We start from the raw sequence: 25,082 nt of genomic DNA on the forward strand, positions 1-25,082 counted from the left end.
GAAAGAGGGTAAGATTGTTCCCGGGTTCATTCTTCAACAGAGACCAGGGGAAATCCTCGGTCCTCTGTTCATAGGTGAGTACAAAGAAGAAAGTAATCTCTGAATGGCACAATCACATACTGCTCTTCCTCCAGGAGGAAGAAGCTGGATTTTGAACGGGGCTATAACTACCCAGGGGCTACAGATGTCTTCCAACTAGTGGATAGGAATTAGCCTGATAGCAGTATCTAAGAGCATGCGTAGAGGTTGCTCAATGTTTAATAGTCGGTTTTGAAGTAACAGCTCTGTAAATGTTTCAAGAGGTGTGCAATCACTGCAGGGCTTCACTGTGGCAGAAAGCTGAGCTCTCTTAAAGCAAATGCCATTGAAGGATGCTTGGTGCTAACACAGCTGCTTGTAAAACTTAGCAGGACACTTTGGGAACATGAAGATTGAAGTAGCAGCTGATGCTGTCAAATTGGAGACATACCACATTTGAAGTGATAAAAGCCCTTTCCTACTGGAAGTTTCCTTTCTGAACTTTAATATTTATTTTAACAAAGTTATGGCTAAAAGAAACATCACAGCAAGTCTTTGTAAGGCTCACTACAGGATGGAGATCGTCCCTCAAGGCGTGTTTCATAACAATTGCATCAACAGTTTCCTCACAAAATATTTTCAGAAATATTGTGTGCTACATTTGAACTGCCACAAGAACGATGAGCTGTCCTTTTAAGCCAAATTTCCACCCCTGTGCAGAACTAATAATGAAAACAGGAGCTGCCTTGAATGAAGCTCTATTTTATGTAGCTTTCTTTCCTCTGAAATGCTGACTAGAAATTGAAAACTACCAATTATAAGTCTGTTAATTTACATGAGCCTTGGCTTTTATTTTGTATAATTTAGAAATGGTGATGTATACAAATGCACCGAGTGCTAAGGGCAATGTGTAAACTCTGTGTTTCTGAAGTTCTGCCTATTACTGGACGTAGTTTTTTATTTCAGCTTATAAATGAACAAATGTTAAAAATTATTCAAATTACTTCAGCTACCTTTTGGAGTTTAAAAAAAAAAAAAAAAGAAAAAAACACTTAAAATTTAGATTGTTCTTTCCAATACCCTTTTGAAACATTTCCAAACTTTTATTTTATACCTCCTGGGCCATGTGAAGTTATAATTAACAAAATCTTGTCATCAAGAGCTTCCTATTAAATTAAATCATTTCACAGAGCCTTCTCTCCATTTAATTCTCTTTAGCTGGATGTTTACTGATGAGTCAATTAGCCACTACTTTGTTTGTTCTACTTAATGTCATCACATCACCATGAGATCACCACAGCAAACATTCATCAACAGCAGCATTGTCATGTCTGGCTGGCTGCTACAGGCTGGCCTCAAGCTGCCCCCATCCAGGAGGCTGTCTGGTCAGTGACCTTGGTCTGGCTGCATCGTAATCAGCAGGACCTGTATGGGACATGGGGGTTAAAAATAACTGTAACTGTTGGTAAGGATCACCTCTACCTACCTCAGGCATTACCTAGGCAGGAAGAGTAGTTTTCAAAGGCAGCCGTGACAACAAACCAAGTGCAAGTGAGATGATGTCTGCAGATGGGACAGACCTTGCTGCATGGTGACAGTGCAAGGAGAAGCTATATTTTTAGAGCACTGGCAATTATTATGGTGCAAGGTAGTAGATATATCAACGAATATCAATATACCAGCTCAGTATGTTCTAGATATGTTGATATACATCACCAAATACAACCAGGTAGCAGTAATTCTTTGTGCAGAGTGGCATCACCATAGTGTCCAATATCCTCAAGCTGCACAGAAGGTGTTGAATGCAGTCACTCAAACTTAGTGGCTGAATTACTTCTTTAAGTGCAATGCACATCTGCCTCGTCCTGTCCTCAGAGGCTGTTTTCTCAAATATCTGTAAATGGGCAGAGTTCAGCTCTGACATATCAAGTGCAACGAGGTATATCAGGGGATGATATGTTTCAGAGCTTTTTAACAGAAGTGCTGTAAAGGTAGAATGCGCTGGCTATTGTTTTGGCTGCTCTAAGCAGAAGGCACCACATATGTCACTATGAGGACAGGTTGGCTATGCTGGCATTCACACAAACACGTAGGTCAGAAATCAATTAAGCTCTGATGCTAAAGCCAGTACCTTCTACACAGAGGGCCACTAAAAGGTGTTTTGGGCCATGGAGAAAACTTTCATTGCCTCTCGGCACCTACAGGTCTGTTGCTATTTTACCTTGTAATCCAAATGCTGAAGCACTGGAAGTTTTCTTTTGTAAAATTCTGGGGAGCAAGTAGCTTTTGCACAAAGTCAGCATAGCAAATACCAGTTGAAGCCTTTCAGCTGACTTTCCTTACAAGCCATGTAAACAACATTCAATAACACATTGCTGCTGATGATCTTGTACTTCCAAGTAGAATAGTGTAGAGCTTCCTGGGTTAAGGAACAGTTAAATCACACAACCAGAAGCATTAAAAATGAGGGTGCTTTTTTGTTGTTGTTTTGTGGTTGTTTTGTTTGTTTATTTGTTTGTTTTTCTCCTGTTCAGTGAGGATAAGATCCTCTCACAAAGATGTCACAAATCTGAGTAATTCTCCAGAAGCTCCTGTCACATTCTGTGGTTTAAACAAACAAAACATTTGGGCTCCTACCTGAGAAACTAGGTGGGCTGGATGAGGCTGGAGCATAGTCTTTTCAATGTCCACTTAAAAAAGAGTGCTATTTTCCTCCCTTCTTCAAGCCTTTTAAAACCTAGCAACCTATCATCAAGTTTTAGTAGAGGGTATAGGAACAGCAAGAAGCTGTTTCAGGGGGAATAAAAATTAATGTCGATACCAGTCATGAAGGACATCGAAGTTAACAAGGCCGGTCCAGTCCTCAAATTCTGTGATTTAGGGAAGTGAGAAGAATCAATCAGTTCCACAGCACCTACCACATGGTCTGTGTCCTCTGTGTGGTGCAGGCTGCAGGTCTTAACAGTATTCTGGCACCAATGCTTAATAACAGTGCAATTTCAATAATCAGCATATTTTGTCAAATAATTGGTAGGCTGATGGTTATGGGAGGTGACACTGCCAATATCTCATAAAGGCTGAAAGAAATATTTCCCATTTCCATGCTGCATAAACAAAGCATGCCAGACAACCTCAGGAATGCTAATGATCTCCAGTACTTTAATATATTAAGTATTCATCAATTGAGCACAGACCACAACAATGTTCTGAGAGTTCTTAAACACATGAGAAACACATGAGAAATGATGTAAAGTTTATATGAGCTCATATAATCTTGGTTGGTTATAGAGTCAAGCATAAGATCATAGAAATCAGGTCATGTGTACCATATCTTTCCTACTACAAGGTTGTGCCCTACATTATATTCGCTGGTGCCACATCCAGCCCAGATTTAATTGACTCAAGCAATGAGTCATCCACTACTTCCCCTCCGGCATTATTCCCCAATCTAACAGACGACATTGTTGGATTTTTTTTTCCTGATAATCAGGCTTCTCTGTCCTTAATTTCATCCCATTATATAATACTTCACACTTATGCAGTAACTGCCATCCAAAAGCTTTGCAAGTGTTAATTGAGTTTCATAACAGCCCCCCATGAAATAGATAAGTTCTGAGTCAGAAATGCAAAAACCTGAGTTACTTGCTGTAGGGCACATATGGGATCATATCAAGCACAGCTGGGTCTATCTCATTGACTGGGAGCTGGTTTTTTATGCAGTTTATGCAATAATCAAGTCATAAGAACTCTTTTCTAGGATATACCTCTAACCTCTCTCCTACCAGGGTCTGTTTGCACCATGAAACACATTTTACTCCTTCATTAGCAATTGTGCTTTTCAAACATTTATATGTATATCTCTCCCTAGTCATTATTTTTGTACTGATGATATTTGCTCTATCTATAAATAAACAAAACGCTTTATTATTTTGTTCTTTCCCAATGATTCTCTGATCCGGAGACATGTCTTTGCAGATTACGTGCCCAGAATTATACTCTGTGGAGTTTATGCAGATAAGTCATGCAGTGACTGCTAGCCTCCCGGGCCATGACGTTATATGAGGGACATAATCCAGCCGGCTTGCTCTGGACATAGTCAGCTGAGACACAGTAGCTCTCTGTGCATGTGCTGTTAGCCCATTGGGAAGCAAAGTAACATGGGTTCAAGTGAGTCACAATCAAATGACCCTATTTTTCCATGCAGTGTAGCAAAGTATCTTGTACAGTTACCACATCTCGAATAAAGGACCCAGTCTAACAGCTGGAGGACAGCAACCTCGACAGGCTAGCACAGGCCTTCCATCTGACAAACCCTTAATTTTCTTTAATTAATGCATTTGCTTTTAGAATACAAAACTAGAAGTAGCAATTTATTGCACGCAACAGTGTAGGATCTCAGGTTTCTAATTGAAGCAACTCAAGCAATATTCTAGATGATAATGAAGGCAGTGAAGAACTAGAAATCTTCTGGCTGCTTTGAAAATTAATCTCTTCTCTGATTTCCATTTCCCTTGCTGATTGTAATTGTGTTCTAAGAATTTTTCTTCAATTTTCTTATTAGATTTTGGTTGATATTTATCTAATAACTGTTTTTCTATATTAGATATAACCTTATTGCTTATCTCTGTTTCTACAATACCTCCCTCCCAGATTATTTTGAAACATCCTTCTGTTGTCCTCCCTGATTTTGTTGTTGTTGTTGTTGTTCTTAATGAATTGAAAAGCAGAGTGGATGATAAAAATTCCTGTCATGCAAAATTTAAGGTGCTTTAATATGGCAGAAATGCACATTTACAAAAATTTCAAAAGTGATGAATGACAACATTTTTTGTTTTTTGTTACATACGACATAAAGTCACATAATACATGCAAAAATTGTCTCTTACTAGCAAGTTTTTCTACAGGACCTTCCCTGAAATAATCTTTATGCCGTACTCCATGACAGTAAAAGCAAACTCTCATGAGGAAAACTAACTAGCCCTGGAGTATGCGAAAGACTTTCCCAGAGAAAAATGACAATAAGTGACAGTTCAGGGTAAGACTCCAAAATGCCAGCTAAACTAGTGATTGTCACACCTGCATGGTGTGATGCGTGTTTCTGAGATATTTACTTAGCCTTCAAACTGCTTTCAAAAAGGTTTACAAAAATTGAGGCTCACATCTTCCATTAACCAGCACTGCTGCTCACTGACCTCATAGAAAAATCTGCTACTTGTACATAATTAAAGGATCTGCAAATTACCCATCAAGATAAAAAGATCAAGGGCTATCATAAATCTGGCTGCCTCATGGGGTGAGCTCACCAACAGCAGAAAAAGATGTGTATTTGCTTTCTATATGGATTTGTTTCTCAGGTATGATATATGAGTTTGACTATTTCCTCTCCAGTATCTGTCATAGAATCATAGAATCATCTAGGTTGGAAAAGACCTTTAAGGCCATCAAGTCCAGCTGTCAACCTGACCTACCAAGTCCCACCACTAAACCATGGGGTACTACTTAGGACACAACTGAGTTTGTTTGTGTAGGACAGCTTCTGTGTCCACAAATGCTCTCAATTCTAAGATTCCTAACGCCCAGACCCTAAGCTAGGGAGACCTGGGGAAGGGCAGATGACTTGTGACTACAGATGCAGAGAATCTAGAATGTCTTCTCCATATATTTTTCCCCTGATGACAGTTGTAATTAGTATACCACAGCCATGCCACTCTGCATTTCTTTTATCATCTTTTTAGAAAATGATGAAAGAAGTTAATCATTTTTACCTTTGTTTCTTATTTTTACTATTGGAAGGTTTGGGGCTGATAACAGTATGGAATACTGACAGACAGTAAAGGTTACAAAATATATTGTGTTTCGCATCCATTCCTAATATTGTGTTTGTAATCAAAACCAATTTCTACTTATGACTCAGTGTAGTTTCGGAGAATCTGGAAGTAAAGCTTCACATTTGTTTTATTCTATGTTCTGCAGCAAAACTTAGAAGTTGAAACCATATGATCCTGTCAATACCTTTCTCAGCAGTTAACCCCAAATTACTTCTTTCTTCCACCAAATTCTACAATTCTTTCTCTTCATCTGTGAAAGATCAATAAAATAAGGAAGAATCTTTGTATGGAGGTGCAATTTCTGAAAGAAAAAATAAAACTAGCTTGTTTACAAAAGGCTGTTTGGGGTGAAGAATTCATTTCCATACACTGTAGGCTGTGCAGTAAACAAGAGATCAATAGATCATTCAATGAGTCTTCCTTAAGAGAATAAGAATACCTACTTCTGATCACTTCTGAACATGCAAGTTTAGCTACCCTTAGTTTTCAGAGCAGATACGAGACAACAATCTGTATCAAAACCAGATTAAGCCTTGTTAAGCACAGATTAAGCACATTTTTTTGTGCTTGATGACATTAATTCCTCTGGTTTCTTCACTTAATATTAAGGTACTGTATTTCTTTCTTAATCTGTTAGAAATAGTGATAATGTTGATTTGTTGATTTAAAGTTTTGGGCAAAAGCTCTAGACCAGTCTGATTCATCGTAAACTGTTTTCAGGTCAGGAAGCATTCTTTCTAAGTTGTTTGCAGAGAAAGCAGGAAGACATTTTTCCCCATTCTGTGTTATCTTTTTGGTGGGTTTTTCTTTTGCTTTGTTTTTGTAATATATTCTTCTCAGTTGTATTAATTGTTTATAACTGGGTGAACCTCCAGAAACTTGTATTTTTATTCTAGCTCGTACACCTAGAAAAACCTTGAAAAACTCTTCCAGGACTGTTGGTCTCATATGTTAGCAAAAGTCAAACATAGGAAAACTAGTAAATTTCCGCATGTCCTACATTTATAGCTAGTTATCACTTCTACTTCTCTGTGAAAAATATTTTATTTTGCAGCCTATTAGATTGCATAAAATATCACTGTCTAACACTAAAATTAAGTGTTTTATCTACAGACTGCTTCCAAGAGCACAAAGATGTGTCCAGAAGAAAAAGAAGCACTCCCGTGCTTCATGTGAGGATCACCTCCTTAGTATATACATCCACATACTTCTTAGCCTACCTCCTTGATATCCTTGGTGAACTATTAGAGACATAGCCCTACCTTCAACCACTGAGAAATCTAGTTATGCTAGACAGAAATACTTTTTGCTTTCAGAAGTGAAGGAATGAAGCAGATCATTTACTTTTTAGCATATTGTTTTTATTTAGAAAAAAAAATCACTTGCTCCCTTTGAAAGTTAGTTTCATCTCAGTTTTGATGACAATGGAGTATCTCAGATTTGAAACTTGTATTTCCCCAATACTGGCACCATATTTGCTGAGCTATTGAATCAATGGCTCTGTTTGAACAAGCACTTAATACAACAGGGACCGATCCCAGTGAGATCCCATCCCAAAGGCTGCCAGTTGTGTGCACTTTCTTGGCATATCAGATCCTGAAATGTGGGCAGAGCTTTGAAGTGGATCTTCTACTTCTCAAGCAATTTGTAAACAACAAATTGTAAAATTTTTTCCTAACAAATTGTTAGGAATTCTGTATTGGACAAGGGTCTTTTTCAACATAGGTTTCCCCTTCTGACACCCTTCAAAACAGAAGAGCAAAAATCTCCAAAGAGTCCAGGGCTTGCTCTAACATGGGATGGGAGTTTTATCTGAAAACTTAAACATTTTTCCTGGACAAGAAAACCTTTCTATGCTCAGCCCCATACTGAAGAGGATCACAAGCATGTAGGAAGCAGGAAGGGTAAATAGGGTAGACATGATGCTTTGACCTCTTCAGGGTGTGGCTTCCAGATTGTCCTTTGACCGTAGTACACTTCCACCACCCACATTTGAGCTTATGCCTTTCTCCACCACAGAAGAGAAGGTTTACAGCGTGTTTGATACAGCAAACAGCCATGAGCATATGGAATAACCACACCTTTTAACGTTAGAGTGAACGCAGTTGCTGCAGATAATTATGACTGCTCACAGGTAATCTGTTGTAACACTCATCCAGGCAATCTTAGCTTCTGCATAAGAGCCAAATTTGGGAATATTAAAAACTTAGAGCAGTGCTCAAGTCAAGTTGAAAATGTCCAGATGAGTGTTACTACAGGTCATCTCTGTGCCTTTCCTACTTCTTGTTGCCACACACGCATGCAAAGCAAAGCATATGAATGGCGTTACTTACCGTGTCTAACCTAGCTGGATCATGCTAGGCTACCATGAGCTCCCAGGGGAGGATTCAGTTGCTTCAGTGTAGGCCTCTCATGCCATTTGAGATGGTGTAGACTATCTGGTATGGCCTCCAATTGTGGCTTTTGAAAGGTGTGGGTCTGCCATAGGTCCTAAAGTCCTTTCTACCAGCTTTGCAGGGGTGGCTTAGATACCTTAGAGCATCTAAATTGTCCTGAGAGGCCTATATTTTGGCAACAGATCCTGCTCCCAGTTTTGCAAGCTATGGAGAAGATGTATTTTCTGTTTCAGGAGAATACCCAAATTCGATAAAATAGGGTAAATCTCATTACGGCAGGCTTACTTATGCAGATATGACAGAGGGTTAGTCTTCTGCAATTCAGCTAGATACCTGTTGCCTTTTCTGTACATGTACTCAGGTTGTCATAGATACAGTAAGGAAAAGGACTTCCAGGAAATTGCTTACTGTCCGGGGCTTTCTTCACATCTGCAACTAAACTCTTCGGGAGATATAAATCAGAAATCACCTCTATGCCTACGGCAGCTTGGAAGCACAACTTGGGACATCCATCCCTTGGGGGTAAATTCACCTACATGCCTTGCCTTGGACTGCAGAGGGATGTGAGATACAACCCACAGGGCTGCATGGGGTTGTATCACCTGGTGAGGTGAGGGTGCCATGGTCATCACACAACAGCCCCTGCAGCACCCACATGTGTTGGCCTTCCAACCAAGCAGCCCAAGGAGGAAATCCAAGAGAGCAGTTCCCCCCTCAGCAAACCTGCTGCTGGTGCCAGCAGCGGGCTGGTGCTGGGCTGACATCACGGCGAGCCCAGACAGAGCATGGCCCTGTAAGGGGAGCTGTGGAAGCACAGGGGAAAGTTCTCACCTAGCAAGCCTTAAAGGAAAGGTGCTGTCTCAGCTCCTTTATGATCGGAGCAGTAATGGGCATAATTTAAAGTTGCACAGCTTTTTTTTTTTTTTTAAAAAAAAAAAAGTCACATTCACCCTCTTTTTCCTTCTACACTTTCATCTGGTGGAAAATTTGATTCAAAAGGGAGCTGTGTGCTTTGGAAAATCTGGCTAGTGTGTCATTTCACTTTAAAAAAGAGTGGAGAACAAAAAAGCCCAGCTCCCATGCTCATGATGACCCTTAAGGGAACTTAATTAAATGTGACGGTGAATGAAAGGTAAGCAGTTAAGTGTCTACCCCAGACAGAATATGGTCAGCCAGACTATACAATATGTGTGGAGATAGTGTTTGTTTCTTGCCACCATCTCTCCTTCCCTCTTCAACCAAGGTGAGTGGTGGAGCAGGGGAGGAGTCATCTTCCCAAGTGAATTGCTCTATCAAAATTTTTATTTCACTCTGCTTCTTTTCACTTGTGTCGGGAATCTGACCCAGAACTCGCTTGTCACTTACCAAAAATGAAAAGAAAAGGAAGGAAAGAAATCCTGTGCAGATGGAGGTCATGTTCCAGTGAACTCATTCTAAACATAACTTTTTCATTTCAGCGTTCCTGCCTGCCTGGTGGCTCAGGGCTTAATGCCTCTACTTCCATCACTCTCCAGCCCTTTAAATTAAAAATCTCTGCAGCATACAGCAATAAGATAGCAGGCTTTATGGGACTGGGTCACAAGTATTTTCATCTTATTTGAATAACTAACTTGTCATCATTCTGCTTAGCCTCCTGCCACTCCTTTCTCCATTCTCCACTACAGAAATATGCTTTTGTGCTTCATTTTCACTCTGCTTCATTAACATCTCCTTCTAGTGCCCTTCTGCACCTGCCCATGGGTCCTCCAGAGCCTCGTGCCGGTGGGACCAGGCTGCAAACATCCCATGATTTTCTGGGTGAAGGGCTAGCAGCCCACAGCTGGAACAAACCAGCAACGCAACAGGCAACAGCCTCAAAGAGCTTGTTTGAAACTTAGTTTTCTGTGCTTTACCTAGTGTTAGTTTGGGTAACTGCAAATCAGGATAATATGGCTGTTAGTGCATTAGAGTTGGTGGAGATTAAATTGTACAGATCTGATGAAATTGAAAGCGGTGGACTCTTTTTTTAGAAACCTTATGCCTTTTCTTATCTATAAAAAGAGTTGATATCTTAATTTTGTTTCCACACATCACTAAAACATTGGGCAGGGAGTCAGGACAATTCCTGGCATAAGATTCCTGCATGACCTTGATAACTTACCCTAATGGGATTTTGCTGATGCTCAGCAAACTCTGAAAATCAGGCCACAGAGACACCTAAATATAGATGAGATGTCCACATTTCACATGCTGAACTTAACCACTTTGTCCTCCAATTTCCCCACTTACAAGAAATCAAGCTAATAAGATTTTATCTATCTCAATACCTCCCTGAGCCAAGAAACTGCAGTGACTGGCATAAATTTTTAGCAGAAGTATGTTAATTCATTTTTAAAGGCAGTTTAGGATGGTAAGATGAAGGTGCTATATAAATGCAAAATATCTCACAAAATTTTTGTCTTTTTTTTTTTGTTGTTCTGTGTCTGAGTATATAGTTCATGCATGCAAATGTGTATTGTATACCAGATCTTTGTCTTATTAAATACAGAGTCGAGAAAGTATTTCAAAGCAAGTGAATTAATATTAACTTATTTGCCTGTCAGAAAAATACTAATATCTGCAATACAGATAAAGAATGAGAAACAAATAGCTGTTATAGAGAGTGACTTCACTTTGGAAGTCGTGCTCAAAATCTCACACTAACAAAACGTCACAGACTTTCTAATAATTATAGATCATAGGTTTCTGACACAGAAGGTTACTTTGCTTTGGACTTCGTATGATGGATAAAGATGAATTAACCACTGGAGTAGAAGTTGTTCGTTGCCTAGGAACCAATGATCATGACCTCATTGCATTCAGTATACCCAAACAAAGGATAGCCCCAAAGCATAAAATATAAGTGATGTTTCAGAACGACTACTTCCAAAAATCTAAGGGCAACTCTGAACCACATCAGCTCAAAGGAAAACATCCACTTTAACAAAATATTTTAAAGGAACCATTCTTACATAACTTTCTGCTGAGAGTCCGAGAAGAGTTAGCTGTGATCTTTTTGCCAGTGACAGCAATTTTTAATGAACCTGATGGTGATAATGATGTTTCAAAACACTGAAGACATTATGTTTGAAAAAAATAAATAAATGGAGCAACAGAAATCTGGATATTTACAGGTTTATTAGTTATTATGAAATAACATTATTTCCAGACAAAATAATGGAAAACAATGTATGACTTAATCCATGTCGATCAAGTAGGTGTTGTAAAACAAAATCAGGTTGTAAACTTTCAGGTTACAAATTCACATAGGTAAGGTTACTTAAAGATGTGAGTTACCTGGGACTAATGTTAGTCATTTAAAGTAATAGAACACAATATTCTGATTAGAAATATTTTCTTATCTATGGAGTGCTTATTTGGATATAGAAGAAGCTAAATGAGAGCTCTTGAATATTGATAGGGAAAATTCAATAAAAGGGTGTGTTCCTAGTGGGCTTCTTTAAGGATTGTTACTGCCCGTTACATTATTCAACATCATTATATTCAGCAGGAGTAATAAGAAGAAATTTCCTGCTGATTTAGAGATTAGTGGAACAATATAACGTGATGGGAACTGGACATTTATTATGAGCAATCTATTTGTTCAATAAACTGGAACCCACTGAAAGAAAATATATTTTAATACAGGGCAGAAGAATATGTCTCCAAACGGCTATTGAAAGACTAAGCTATAGCAGATGGAGACGATGGAGAAGATATAGAAGATGGAACCTGAGGTGCAGGTTTCTGTTAGTTGGAAGGTTTTTAGAGAGAAAAAATAATCTTTTAACTTTCTTGTCTTTTTCCTTTGTCCCTAAGCCTCTCTGACAAGAGAACAGGCACAGGGCTGGCTGAACTTTACATTTGCCCAAGCACAGCTGACCTTTTGTTTTAAATGGAAAATCTTGTGTCTATGGTCAAGAAAGAAGTATGGTTCAAGCAACAATTAACTGGTTCAATTACACTGGAGATTTGACTAGATTTCTGGTTGTTCCTCCTAGTCCTAAACTCTGTAAATCACAAGCAGCCTAATGTCAAAGAGTGTCAGCAGGGAAGGAGATACACATTTTGTTGCTTAGCCTTTTGATGTGTTTTACTTTGAACACTGAACTCCAGAAATTTGGCTAGCAGTGACCAGACTTCAGCCTATGCCCTGGCTGCAAGGCTGCAGAGACACATCATGGTTTTGCTCACCCACTGGCAATGAGGCTCACCACCCTGGCCAAAGTGTCCTAGCCTGTACAGAAAAGGTGGAGGACACCATCCTACAGACATTCACCCATTCACAGGCCGGTTCTCAGAGCATTCTGCTGGGAGATCAGACATGCCAGTTATAACACACAAAAGGAACCACCTTCCAAACAAAGGGTTTTGGATCCTCACTTGAGATTTGGGCCTTCTTGTCACCTTCCCCCATCCCACCTTGGATATGCCCCCAGATGCCTTAGCAGGTCAGAAATTGTACCTTGGTACTTCCCAGAAAACGTGTGGCATTACTGTTCTCCTTCCCTTTGTTTATTTCAAAACTTTGCAGATGGTTTGAATGAACTGTGAAGAAGAAAGAACATGAAGTTAATTCCTAGGAATCTTAAGGGAAAAAAAAATAAAAACTATTTAATACAACCCAAGTTTTGTCATATACCTACCATGTGAGAGCAGGGTTTATTTTCATATATCCCACTCCTGGCACATTCTCAGTGCTTTATGTAAGTGTTGCAATGTCATCATCATTGGAATACATATTCTTTGCCAGTGTGTGTGTCAGTAAATTTTTTGCCTTTTTTTGACATTTTTGCTCTATCTTCAAGCAGAATGGATGTTTTATCTGGTCTGTAAAGTTCTTTCAGATCTCTGTAGTTCAATAACTTGAACTTATTCTTGAAATTATTTACCATCAACACTTCATTTGTGTGGCTTTTTCTAATAAGGTAGCACTGAATCCTTGGTAAATACATAGAACTTCTATTAAACTACACTAAACCAAAGTTCATCTAAATTCTCCTCAGTTCTTCCCTGATTTGGAATAGCAACTCTTGAAAGTGTGCCTCTGTTATATGCCCCTGCTTTTTGAAATTTTTGGATACTTTTGAAATTGCCTTGCTTTTACTTTTCTTTTCCCCAGCAATCAATAAAGGCTACTTTAGCTTGAACATTTAGCTTAAAGCTTGAACACTTGAATCTTAAATGAAACATATTTAGTATTTGAGACTCTTCTAAAAATTGATGTTCAAAAACATGAAGGCCTTCCCCAGCGTGAGATGGCACATCTGCTCCACAAACTTAGCTCTAGTGTTTACTCACTTTGTCCGTTTTTCTCCCAGCACCTATCCCAACCCCAGCACCTGCAAAGACAATCCAGACCTAGAAGCATTAAATGGACAACAGCAATGTGTATCGCCAATTCTAAAATCCATGTTATGTCAGGAAAGGACAGAAAGGAGGGTCTGAAAAGTGAGTTGACCTTGAAAAAAATAGCCAAAATGGGCCAAGCCAGCATATGTGAGAGATCTTCACAGAAAATGTAATGGCAGCACTGAAACATTTAAAACAGTCAAAACAGGAAAAAGAGTTCAACTTAAGTGTAATCATGCCACAAAAGTTGTCCGAATAGTTCTTGGATCAATTCTTGTGATGCTACTTAGAGTAATGTCAGAGCTTACTGGTCATATTCCAGAGAATCTACCAGCTGCCCGCTATCAACATTGCACTGCTCCTACACTCATCTTTTTCTCTTCATTACAAATCTGACTGCTATTGCTTTAAAAGCTCTTTTCCCCCAAACAGCAGAGAGGTCCTATTTTTGTGCAGTTATGTTAAGAACAGCCATTTTATTAGCAAGTACTTGACCTGTTGCACATGCTTACAACTAAATGAATTCTTAAGTATTTCAAATAAACTATTCTTAATTATAACACTATTAATATGTTAGTGAAAAAAAGATGATGATGATGTATTGTATCCTAAGTAGTACTATATAGTGCTACTTGGAAATAACATTTATATGAAACACACATTCTCCCTGACAGTGTAGCAATCATTTTGCACTGTTTAAAAATGCATCCTACTGGATAGCATCCAAAGAGCTGGTATTGAAGGATACAGGTAAATCTGCGGCTGGGTGCAGTAAAGCAAAGGAAGTATAAAACTGATAAGGGAGGATATGGAAAGGACCTTAAGCAATTATCTAGAAACTCAGTGTCTGGCTCTTACCCACCTTGCTCTTTCAGAAGTCATTGGAAGTTGAGCACCATCACTGCAAAGAGCAAGACTTATCTACCCACCTGATGTGTAACTGCAAACCTGCACTTGGAGGCACTGAGTGATAATGTGAAAGACACCATATCATTTTAACACTTTCATAGATATGGCTAAAGGTTTTTTTAAAATGGTAGAGCATCATGGCGAGAAACTCACTGTCCTACATCTTTACAAAATGCAGGTCACTTCTGCAAAGAATTTGTCACATCAGTCACTATATAAAAGGAGAAAAACAGAACTGAAAATCTGGATGACTGCAAAGGTTCAACTATTTCTGACAATAATTGGCAGTAGGGAAATGCATATGCTGTGGATGAAGTCCTGGCTTCACTAACTGTGACAGCAGATCTTTTAACTGAGCTCTTTACAGATTAGAATTTCACCCTAAATAAATGAGCCACAGATAACTATATGGAGTTATTATAAAAGAAATTGAATGCTGAAACAAAAAGATAAACAAGCAGGAATGACACAAAACTTACCACATTTTACTGATTCTCACAAAGCAGGGGTGTCTTCAGCCATACCTCCTGACAGAGTCAGAGGAAAGAAATAAGGAGGAATCATTTTTCAATGTAACTGTGTTCTTACACGTGTATGTTCAATTATTACTGTATTTATTTTACTCAGTTAACTTTCTGCCTGTTGTCACTACAAGCAATTCGGAAATTCAGTCCTAATTCAGAAACCTTTTACTTTTCAGACTGTGAGTAAATTCATCCCTGATTGAGGAAAACATATTTCAGGCACATCCTGTGATGCACTGTGGGGCTGTGGCACATAAGCAATATTTACAACTGTCTGGCTGAACTGGGAACTTCTTGTGCAAGAAAATGAGTTGTTCCCATGGAGCACTGGAAAACATCCATAGACAGGCATGGATTAATGGGAGCGGTGTCTATGACAATGGCATTTCACTACCCACACCCCCTCTGTGGCACCCAGTTCTGGTACCAGACTGTGGTCATGGTCTCATCATGCCACCATCCCCTCACTCTACACAGGGTGATGTGCAGGTGGATCCTACCTGAGATGAGATGCTGCATCTCTTTACTGGACTCAGTGATACTAAAAAGGTAGATAGGACGTAAGTGCTAAACATGATTGATTAATGCTAGCAAGGAGAGTTGCTCCATCTTCCTATATACTCTTGGACCTCCCAATGTTCAACTGGTAAGTTTTACATTTTTCCAAATAATTTCAGCTTTTCACTTACATTTAGAGAGAGAGGAAGGGATGGGAGGAGGGAGGGGAGACATTCCACAGCTCTGGCTTACAGACCACACCAAAAAGTTCTCAGCACAGCCGCGAGCACAATCTGAAACCAAAGATAATTTACTGCGTTATTTCATTACAGAATAAATTGTTTATGATACTTTATGAAACACCCACTCCAATGTCCATGAAAACAGAATCTGTATTTATGAGGCAACACTTATGAGAGGTAGTATAATTTTAGCATCTTATACTTGAACTATGCTAAAAATGTATTACTTTGTCATCAGGGAGCAGTTATAGTAAAAAAAAAAAAAAAAAGATCGCAACCTTGAAGACTGGATAGTTTTGGGCTGCTGAGAACTAGGCCAGTTTCAGCATGCTGTTTGCTGGTGGTCTGGTGGTGCACAATGGAAAAGGTACAGCATTCGCCCAGCCTGCTGCCGCTTTGTCCACTCAGCCCTCTGCAACCTGCCTTCACTCCCCTGCCAGCTTCCACCAGGCTCATGGGCATGGTCTGTGGCTTTTGAAACCCTGCAGCAGCTACAGGAACGGTGACAGAAGCTAAAGGACTCATCTCCAGCTCGATGACCCACTAGGAAACTCTCTGGGTCATACTTCTACCTGGTTATTGCCTGGTTAAAGGCGGTCAGCAAGGGGCAGCTGTGCGCTGGCTGCGAGGTGATGCGTTCCCATGTGTCAGCTTTCTGGAACATAGCGGGAGCAGCTGAAATCAGTCAGAAGTGTTGAAGTATGTGCACAATCATCAGAAAGCAAGGGAGAGAGCCTCCTCTAATGAGAGGGAAGGTAAATAGAGCCTGAGAAACTGGAAACATTCTTTGGTTTGGCTTACAGCGGGGCGGGGGGGGGGGGGGGGGGAAATCTTAAAAGGCATTGTGCACAGCAGAGAGGCCATTCATCACGGGGATTGCGCTTCCTCAAGTACAGTAGGGACATGTGGAAGCCTGTCATTTTTCAGGCCATTACTCAAGAGCTTTCCAGAATTTCAGAATATGCTGACCCCCTTCTCGAGACCCAGGTGACACAGCCGGGCCACAGAGGGACCCACATGTGTAGGTTACTCAAAGAGCTATGTTTGGATGGAGGAAGACATCACTTTTCCAGGCCTTGGAAGCCCACCGTGAATTCAACACCAGTGCCCTGCCTGCGTTCGCACAGACGGCTCTTCCCAGATATCCTGCTGGCCACATGCATGAGATAAGTAACCTGGGAACTCGACGAGTTGTAGATGGGTGTCTCCTTTCTGGGCACTTTCCATGTGATCCATCAGATGCTGGAACTGATATATCCTGCTATGGGAAGCATTAAAAAAAATTACAGATATGTTTTAGAACCAGTGGACAAACTGTTGTGTCTGTATCAACTTCTAAAAAGAGCCGTTTATTTAAATGTGAAAAGTACCTCTCTGCCTTGGCCTTTGAATCTGCAGTTCTGGAGCCCAGAGCAGTGTTTGCATTGTACAACCAGTGATGGGCTACGAAATGGGAACTCTGCACATCTGAGGGAGCTGGAGAAAATAGTCTAAGCTGACACTTGCGTATTAGGGTTTGATGGGTTTTAAAAGTAACAATTGCATACAAAGGATCCTGGTTTAGGAGCAACACCAGGCCCTTATCTGTCATTTCACCCCATTTACTAACACTGCCCATGCAAGGTCCTACATACAAATCCAGTCTTCACAAAACCCCACCAAATTAAGGCAAATTCACTCTAAAACAAAAATCTTTCACCAAATCCCCAATGAGATGCTAAAAAGCTTCAGTAAACATCAAGAAACAGGTCGAGCAAAGTTTTTTTCCACCTGTGGTTTTGCCTGTAATGTATAGGTAGCAATCATATTTGTTCCTACATTTTTGGCCTCCATTTCTCTGTTAGCAGTGCAGCAGACCTGTTCTGCTGGAGGAGCAGTAGGAGGGAAAGTTTTTCCAAGAAGCTGTACGCATTAAAATGAACCAACTGCACACTGCACTCAGTTATGCCAGCAGGAGCAGGGCTTTTCTTTCACAACACCAGCCATGGGTGAAGCTCAGTGCTGTTTTCTGCAGCCCCATGGGTCCATCCACGATTGGCATCAGCTGCATATCCCAGCCTTCAGCCAGCACAGCTTTCTGTGGCCACACAGTTGTCTAAATGAAGAGAGGGAAGTTACAGGGGAGAGCCATCAGCTCCACACAAAGCTTCAAATGTTTTTCCACGTTTATAGCATGAACGCCTTTGTAAAATCCCAGGTACAGGATGAATGCTGAAAACTCCATTTTGAAAGGGGGAGGCAGAGTTAAGGAAAGTGCTTTTGTAACTGCTGCCACAAGCATTGCTGACAGCTCAGTGACACTGGAAAACCGAAAGGAGGGAGGGCAGTGCAGAGCCTGTCAGTTTAACTCTTTATTGGAACTTGTTTAACGGGACTTTATGTTCAGCCATGTGAACTTTGAAATACCCAAGTTCAAATTTTGCCTTCAGACTTCCCATCTGTTCTTATTTCATCCTCAGACTTTCCATCTGCTCCCATCGAGGCCTTCCTAATGCCATGCCCAGTCAGACAGTATGGTTTTACCAGGTGCTTCTGTCTTGGAAATTTTATGGTATATAAGAAACAATAAAAATTTATGTTGTACATGGTACCTGTGTTAATTAATTCCATTGCACAACAATGTTTTTTAAGAGATATTGTCCAGAAAGTCTGTTAAAATCAACTGTAGACAAATACTGCAATATTTTATAGCTCCTAGTGCCAGATGGGTTTGGAGTTCAGACATTTGCGCTAATGCATTTTGTACTTAGGTGCTGTGCTGGGAAAAATCGACTCCTAGTGACAAAAAGTTAACACAAAAATATTGCTGTTAGCTAGGGGCAGCAAGTGCAAGGTGGAGGTGTGGTTTTCTGTACTAATTTTTGTTGGAAAGGAGTATCTGATAAGCTGTTAGTACGCATTTTACAAATTAAGAAGAAAAAAAAAGTGAAAGATCTTATTTCCTAATGCTAATATGTAAATATCTTTGTGTCTGGAAGAACAAGAATGTGCTGGCTAACAACCAAAGATGTGCTGGATAAAATCCCCTCCACCTGTTCATAGGGCCATTGTGCTAGAAGAGAAAGATCACAAAATAAGCAGTGTTAAGTCCTTCATCATAGCCAGTTTAGTAAGAATAATTAGTGTACTAGAGAAAGATTCACTGTCCAAGGGCACTCCCGTAATTTCTTGCCTCAAATCACTGAACTCAAAGCCAACCAATATTCTACACTCCAAGTGCACACAGTGGGTTACACACTGGGGCTTTTTTTGAACAGGGTTTTTTGTTTGCTTGTTTGTTCCACCAGGCTGGGTAAACAAGGCTTTATGCCAAGTGAGAGTTTCCTTCTCTCGACTTTCCCCTCTCCCAAGCTCTCCAGTGGCTGTGCCTCTTACATGTAAGGAATCCAGAATGAGGCCAGGGATTTCACATTTGAACCCAAACACTGTTAGATCCCAGACAACAAGGGCTTCCCCCCAACAGCAGATTTAAAAGCAGCCTCCTGCAAGAGGCTCTGTCATCTCCATCTTTGCAGGAAGCTCCCTGATGGCCTAGCAGAATTTGTTTTTAAGTGGCAGCTCCATCATGAGGGTTAAAAGGTGCAGAGCTGTTGACAGTGGAATGGCCCTCAGCAATAAAAATGGAAAGAGGAGCTTGTCTGAGATTCATTTTCCTCAGAAAAGAGGAAGGAAGACAGGGAAAGGACAGGGGGTGCAGACCACAGTGTCTATTCATGTGAACATAAAGCTTGGATATTATCTTGTCTTACAATTTTTGGAAGCTCACAAACAGTTACAATTAATGCAGTTCATTTGCTCAGAAATTCAAATGGAAAATTATATCATTGTGAGAATGGGCATTTACAATAACATTGTGATTCAAGAATACTTTTGTGAATAAAAGAAATAAGTAGAGTTTCCTGCTATTTGTGCTTTTATAATATGTCATGCCTATAAATCTTCACACAGCTGTGGTTATTTGTCATGATAATCACGAATCTTCATACTTTCCTCAAATTTTAGCGCATGTGATTTGTTTCTGTAAATGATGCCAATACTGCAGTTATCTGTATACTTTATTCCATATTATTTTGTTTTTAAAGTCACAATCTCACTCAGAGAGAGAAGAGATGATACCTATGTGAATTATTGACTAGTTATGATGCACAGATAAAGACTATACAGATATAACGACCATCTTATGAGCAACCCACAGATTAAAATCAGTTTTCATAAACCAGTAAATAAATATTTATGCATAACAAATGTATTCATGAACAGACAAAAAAAAAAAGGCTAAATTTGCAATTAATATTTGTGTTGAATAATTTTGATTTACGAATGGGGACATTTTGTTCAAGTTCTCTTATTATCAGTTAGTTTGCATGTCCGCATACTAGAATATTCTAATGCAAATTGAGAAAACAAGTTAATATCAAATGCTTCCCATAAATTTTGAGGCTCTTCATCTATTTTTTGTCTATCAAAAAATCTCAGATAATGCACTATTACTTAGTTGCAGGTAAGCATCTTTCTAAAACTGACACATGGTTTAACTTTAATGGCTATTACTATGATCATGATCCATTATCATTTCACTCATTGTTCTTTATTTCATTAATGATGAGGCTGAAGAACTTTAAGAATTAGTTGTAGGATTTCTGACCTTTCATTTCTGACCATTTTGGACACATCCCAGGTCCACAGTGGCCAAAAATTGCTACCATCTGTTGGCCAATAAGCTACAGTGTGTGAAATTTGTGGTCAAAAGGAGGCATCTCTCACACACTGCAATTAAATATACTCCCAACTTGTCATGAGTGTAATGTGGAATTACTCCCAGAGAAGGTGGTGGAAATCCCATCAGATTTGTGAGTGCAGTTGAAGAAACCACTGACAAAAGCAAGAAACCATACGTTCCCAGGAGCAATCCCATACCAACAGCAGAGGGTTGGAGAAACCTGATGAGTCCATTACTGTGATTCTGCTGCTGGTTATAGCTGATTAATCTGAATAGAGACCTAACACTGAGGTTACTCTTTTATTTTTCCTTTTCTCTTTTGGAATACTTGCAAGTTCTCAATACAAAGCTTTTCTGCTATATTTAAAAGAATGTAGAATAGATATAGCATAGATATTTAAAAGAAGGATATACTCCATGCAGCTTCATCGCATTTTACCATAAAGAGGTGAAGAAGCCTTATACCAGCTGACTGTATGCCATATGGGTAGATATAAATGATTACAAAGAGGAACTAAAAAGGGCTGATCTATGCATGAATCTACACTGAAAAGCTAGTTTGACTTAATTTCCTGGTCTTTCCAGTAAAGATGCTAGGAGATGTGGCCTGGAAATTCAGAGCAACACCTTTTACCTGTAAGCTACAGAGAATTACAAGATGATTTAGGAGCCTCCCAAGAACCAGCACCAGGTAGATGAAGGTGAAGTTATTGTTCACCCACCTCTGGGTAGAGTTTATCAGCACAGGCTGGCTATGACCTGCTCCCCAAAGCTCACATCTCCTGTCATTTAAATAAGGCTCACGAAAACCATTTTCATTACCCCAGAAGTTTACTTATCAAAGTACTGGCTTATGCATAAACTTCTGAAACATGTTAATAGAAATTAACACATGGTTTTGTGGCTGGTGTCATCACTGGGCACCAGGCTTGCTGGCATTGGATGGGATTCATCTTTCCCAAAGGGGGAAGAGGGTCCTTGGTCATGAGCTGGCAGGGCTCATTGATCAGGCTTTAAACTAGATTCAGTCGGGGAGGGGGATATCATCACGGGTGCTGGTGATGAGGTACGGGATGACATGCCATCCTGCTGACACCAGCTGAACACCAGACCTGGCAAAGGATGCCCAGAACCTAGAGAGGGAAAAGAGCTTAACAGGAGAGCTGCCGTAGGCTCACATGAACAAGTTATAGTTGTTTCATCCAGAAAGGCAGACGCATTAGGAGCCCAGATCAAATGTCTCTGTGTAAACACACACAGCATGGGGAATAAATAAGGGTAACTGGAGGTGTGCCTGCAGTTGCAGGGCTATGATCTTGTCACAATTACTGAGACACAGTGGGACAGCTCTCATGACTGGAATGAGGCCATGGACAGCATTGTGCTTTTTGGGAAGGCCAGGCCAGGAAAGCGAGGTGGTGGAGTTGCTCTTTATATGAGTGAGCAACTGGAATCTGTGCAGCTCTGCCTAGTGGGGGATGAAGTGAGAGTTGAGAGCCTACAGGTGAGGATTAAAGGGCAGGCCAATAGGGGTGACATTGTGGTGGGTGTTTACTACAGGACACCGGATCAGGAAGAGGAAATGGATGAGGCCTTCTACAGGCAGCTGCAGGTTGCCTCATGTTTGTAGGACCTGGTTCTTATGGGAGACTTTAACCGCCCTGATATTTGCTGGGAAGACAGCAAAGACAGCAGGAGATTACTGCAGAACATTGCAGATAACTTATTTGATGTGGGTGGTAGGTGAGCCAACAAGGAGAGGGGTGCTGCTTGGTACTAACAGAGATGGTCTAGTTGGAAACATGAAGGTTAAGGGCAGTCTCAGCTGCAGTGATCATGAGATGTTGGAGTTCAAGATCCTGCTAGGAGGAAGTAGGGCAAAAAGTAGGACCACAGCCCTGGATTTCAAGAGAGGAAGACTTTCCCCTGTTTGAAGAAGATTGTGTTAGAGGTTATTTAGGCAAGCTAGACACCCACAAACACATGGGCCCTGATGGGATGCACACAAGGGTGCTGAGGGGGTTGGCGGATGTGATTGCTACACTACTTTCCATCATCTATCAGCAGTCATGGTCATCTGGAGAGGTCCCAGATGACTGGAGACTTGCTAATGTGACACCCATCTATAAGAAGGGTTGTAAGGAGGACCCGAGGAACTACAGGCCTGTCAGCCTGACCTCAATGCCAGGAAAGGTGATGGAATAGGTCATCTTGAATACAATCACACAATGTATGCAAGACCACTGGGGGATCAGGCCCAGTCAGCATGGGTTCATGAAAGGCAAGTCCTGCCTGACCAACCTCATCTCCTTATATGACCAGGTGACCCACCTGGTAGATGAGGGAAAGCTTAGTCTACCTAGATTGCAGCAAGGCCTTTGACACAGTCTCTCACAATATTGTCCTGGAGAATCTGGAGGCCCATGGTTTGGACAGCTACACTCTTTGCTGGGTTGATCAACTGGCTTGATGGCCAGGCCCAGAGAGTAGTGGTGAATGGAGTGAAATCCAGCTGGTGACCAGTCATGAGTGGTGTTCCCCAGGGGTCAGTGTTGGGACCCATCCTCTTTAATGTCTTTATTGATGACTTGGATGAGGGAATTGAGTGCAGGAATAGTGCAACCAGCAGGACCAGGGAGGTGATCGTCCACCTTTACTCTGCTCTGGTGAGGCTGCACCTTGAACGCTGTGTTCAGCTTTGGGCCCCTCACTACAAGATGGACATTGAGGCCCTGGAGTGTGTCCAGAGAAGGGTTACGAAGCTGGTGAAGGGCCTGGAACACAAGTCCTGTGAGGAGAAGCAGAGGGAACTGGGATTGTTTAGTCTGGAGAAGAGAAGGCTCAGGGGAGACCTTATTGCTCTCTGCAACTACCTGAAGGGAAGCTGTGGGGAGCAGGGGGTCGGCAGGTAACTAGTGATGGGACTAGAGGGAATGGCCTCAAGTTGAACTGGGGGAGGTTTAGTTTGGAAATGAGGAGACATTTCTTCTCAGAAAGGGCAATCAGGCATTGGGACGGGTTGCCTAGGGAGGTGGTGGAGTCACTGTCCCTGAGGGTGTTTAAGGAAAGCTTGGATGTAGTGCTTAGGGACATGGTCTAGTGGGTGACATTGGTGGCAGGGGGATGGTTGGACCAGATGATCTTGAAGGTCTTTTCCAACCTTAATGATTCTGTGATTCTTCCTGCTGCAAATTTGCTGTCTTCAGCCCAACCTCAACTTCTCTCATCTCCCACTCAGATGTGCTGGCTGAGCTGCCTCCTAGCCCACTTCAGCCAAAAGCAGCTGTGCTAGCTTAAACAATTCAAATAAGTAGTTTTTTGTTTCCCCATCTTATTTTCAATTTTATGGAAGGGTAAACATAGGTGAAGGTAGCAAATACATGATGAGAGTCTTGGGAATCCCAGAGTTGAGACACCTCACCTGTGAATATGTGTCTGTGTGCAGAGGGCTATCATCAGGGGCCTTCTTGATAACCCATTGCAGAGGGAGGTCTTCGAGACCTAATGGCCTGACCAATAGCAAAATTAATCATGATGAGTGTACCTGAGTATTCTGAGGTCACAACTTCTAACATACTCTGACTCTGTTGTTGGTAGGAGACCTCAGCTCAACAGAGAGGCGGATGGAGCAATGATGTCACTGCTCCGGGCAGCTGCAGGGGCACAGGAATGTACTGGGGGAGAGAACAGTCTGGACACTTCCACATCCCAGGTGCCAAACTGGTACTCGCTGGTTTCCAGAGTGCTATCCTCACACTCCTTATTTTCCTTCAGCTTCTGCTAGGGGCTACCTCTTCGCTGACCCACACGTCTCCTCCCTCCAACTCTGTAGTAAGCAGCTTGCACACCCCTGCACCCTCCTCTGTCCCAAAACAAACAAGAAGAGAAGCTCTCTTTCTCACATGAAGTCTGGCTTTCTCCATGTGTAGAAAGGAGAGTGATATTTATACCCACATGCCATAAAATCTTAAATTTCACACAGGAAATCAAAATCTTGGAAAGTGCATTCACATAATGACATCTAAAATAAGTCATTCTGTCACATTGTGTCTTCTAGCTTTCTTTGCCTGAGACAGCAAAACAAATTGTGAATTCAGCAGGGCACATAAGGGAAAGGAGGCAGATGGTCTATTTGGATAGAAAATAAGGGTGCTACAGTCCTTTTGGAGGTGCCTGGCAGAAATAGTTGCCACAGGTAGCAGACCTTTGGTGAAGTCATGAACAGCTAACAGATTGGGTCCTTGTTAACATGAGTGGGTTCATAAGAACAGTTCATCGGTCAAGCATGGGAAAAACTAGCAAAAACAGGAAAACATGTTTGCTTACACCCCAAACTAGGAGAAAAATTCTCTACTAAGAAAAAAAAAAGTTTTCCCCTGCTGAAGCACCAGTGAATGCAGAGCAGGATGGGGAACACAGTTCATCTCAGCCCCACAAGTACCTGTGCTGATTGACTCTGGTTATATGCTTGTGCTGCTCTCTCCCACATCACCCAGATCCTTTACCTGCTTTCTGTCATGGAAATATTAAAAAGTGCCCGTCTTTCTGCAACACAGGGCAAAATACAATCCCAACCT

The 25,082-nt window shown here is 41.0% G+C and overlaps 1 long non-coding RNA gene across 2 annotated transcripts in view; it reads right to left on the reverse strand.

Annotated features, from left to right (window-relative positions):
- LOC121063513 overlaps positions 1-15,837 on the reverse strand; it is a 39,135-nt gene extending 23,298 nt beyond the window's left edge. Inside the window, exons 1-3 of one of the 2 annotated variants that reach the window (XR_005816041.1) lie at positions 15,735-15,837; positions 15,001-15,048; positions 12,726-12,808 (exon numbers count right to left, since the gene is read on the reverse strand). This is a non-coding gene — a long non-coding RNA (uncharacterized LOC121063513). Of the gene's footprint in view, positions 1-12,020; positions 12,809-15,000; positions 15,049-15,734 lie in introns of those variants that run through there. The other variant, XR_005816040.1, reaches the window with a different exon arrangement.
- Between the last annotated feature and the right edge of the window lie 9,245 nt (positions 15,838-25,082).

Source organism: Cygnus olor, chromosome 1, assembly GCF_009769625.2.
Source record: "Cygnus olor isolate bCygOlo1 chromosome 1, bCygOlo1.pri.v2, whole genome shotgun sequence".
In the NCBI taxonomy this organism is placed as follows: Eukaryota; Metazoa; Chordata; class Aves; order Anseriformes; family Anatidae; genus Cygnus; species Cygnus olor.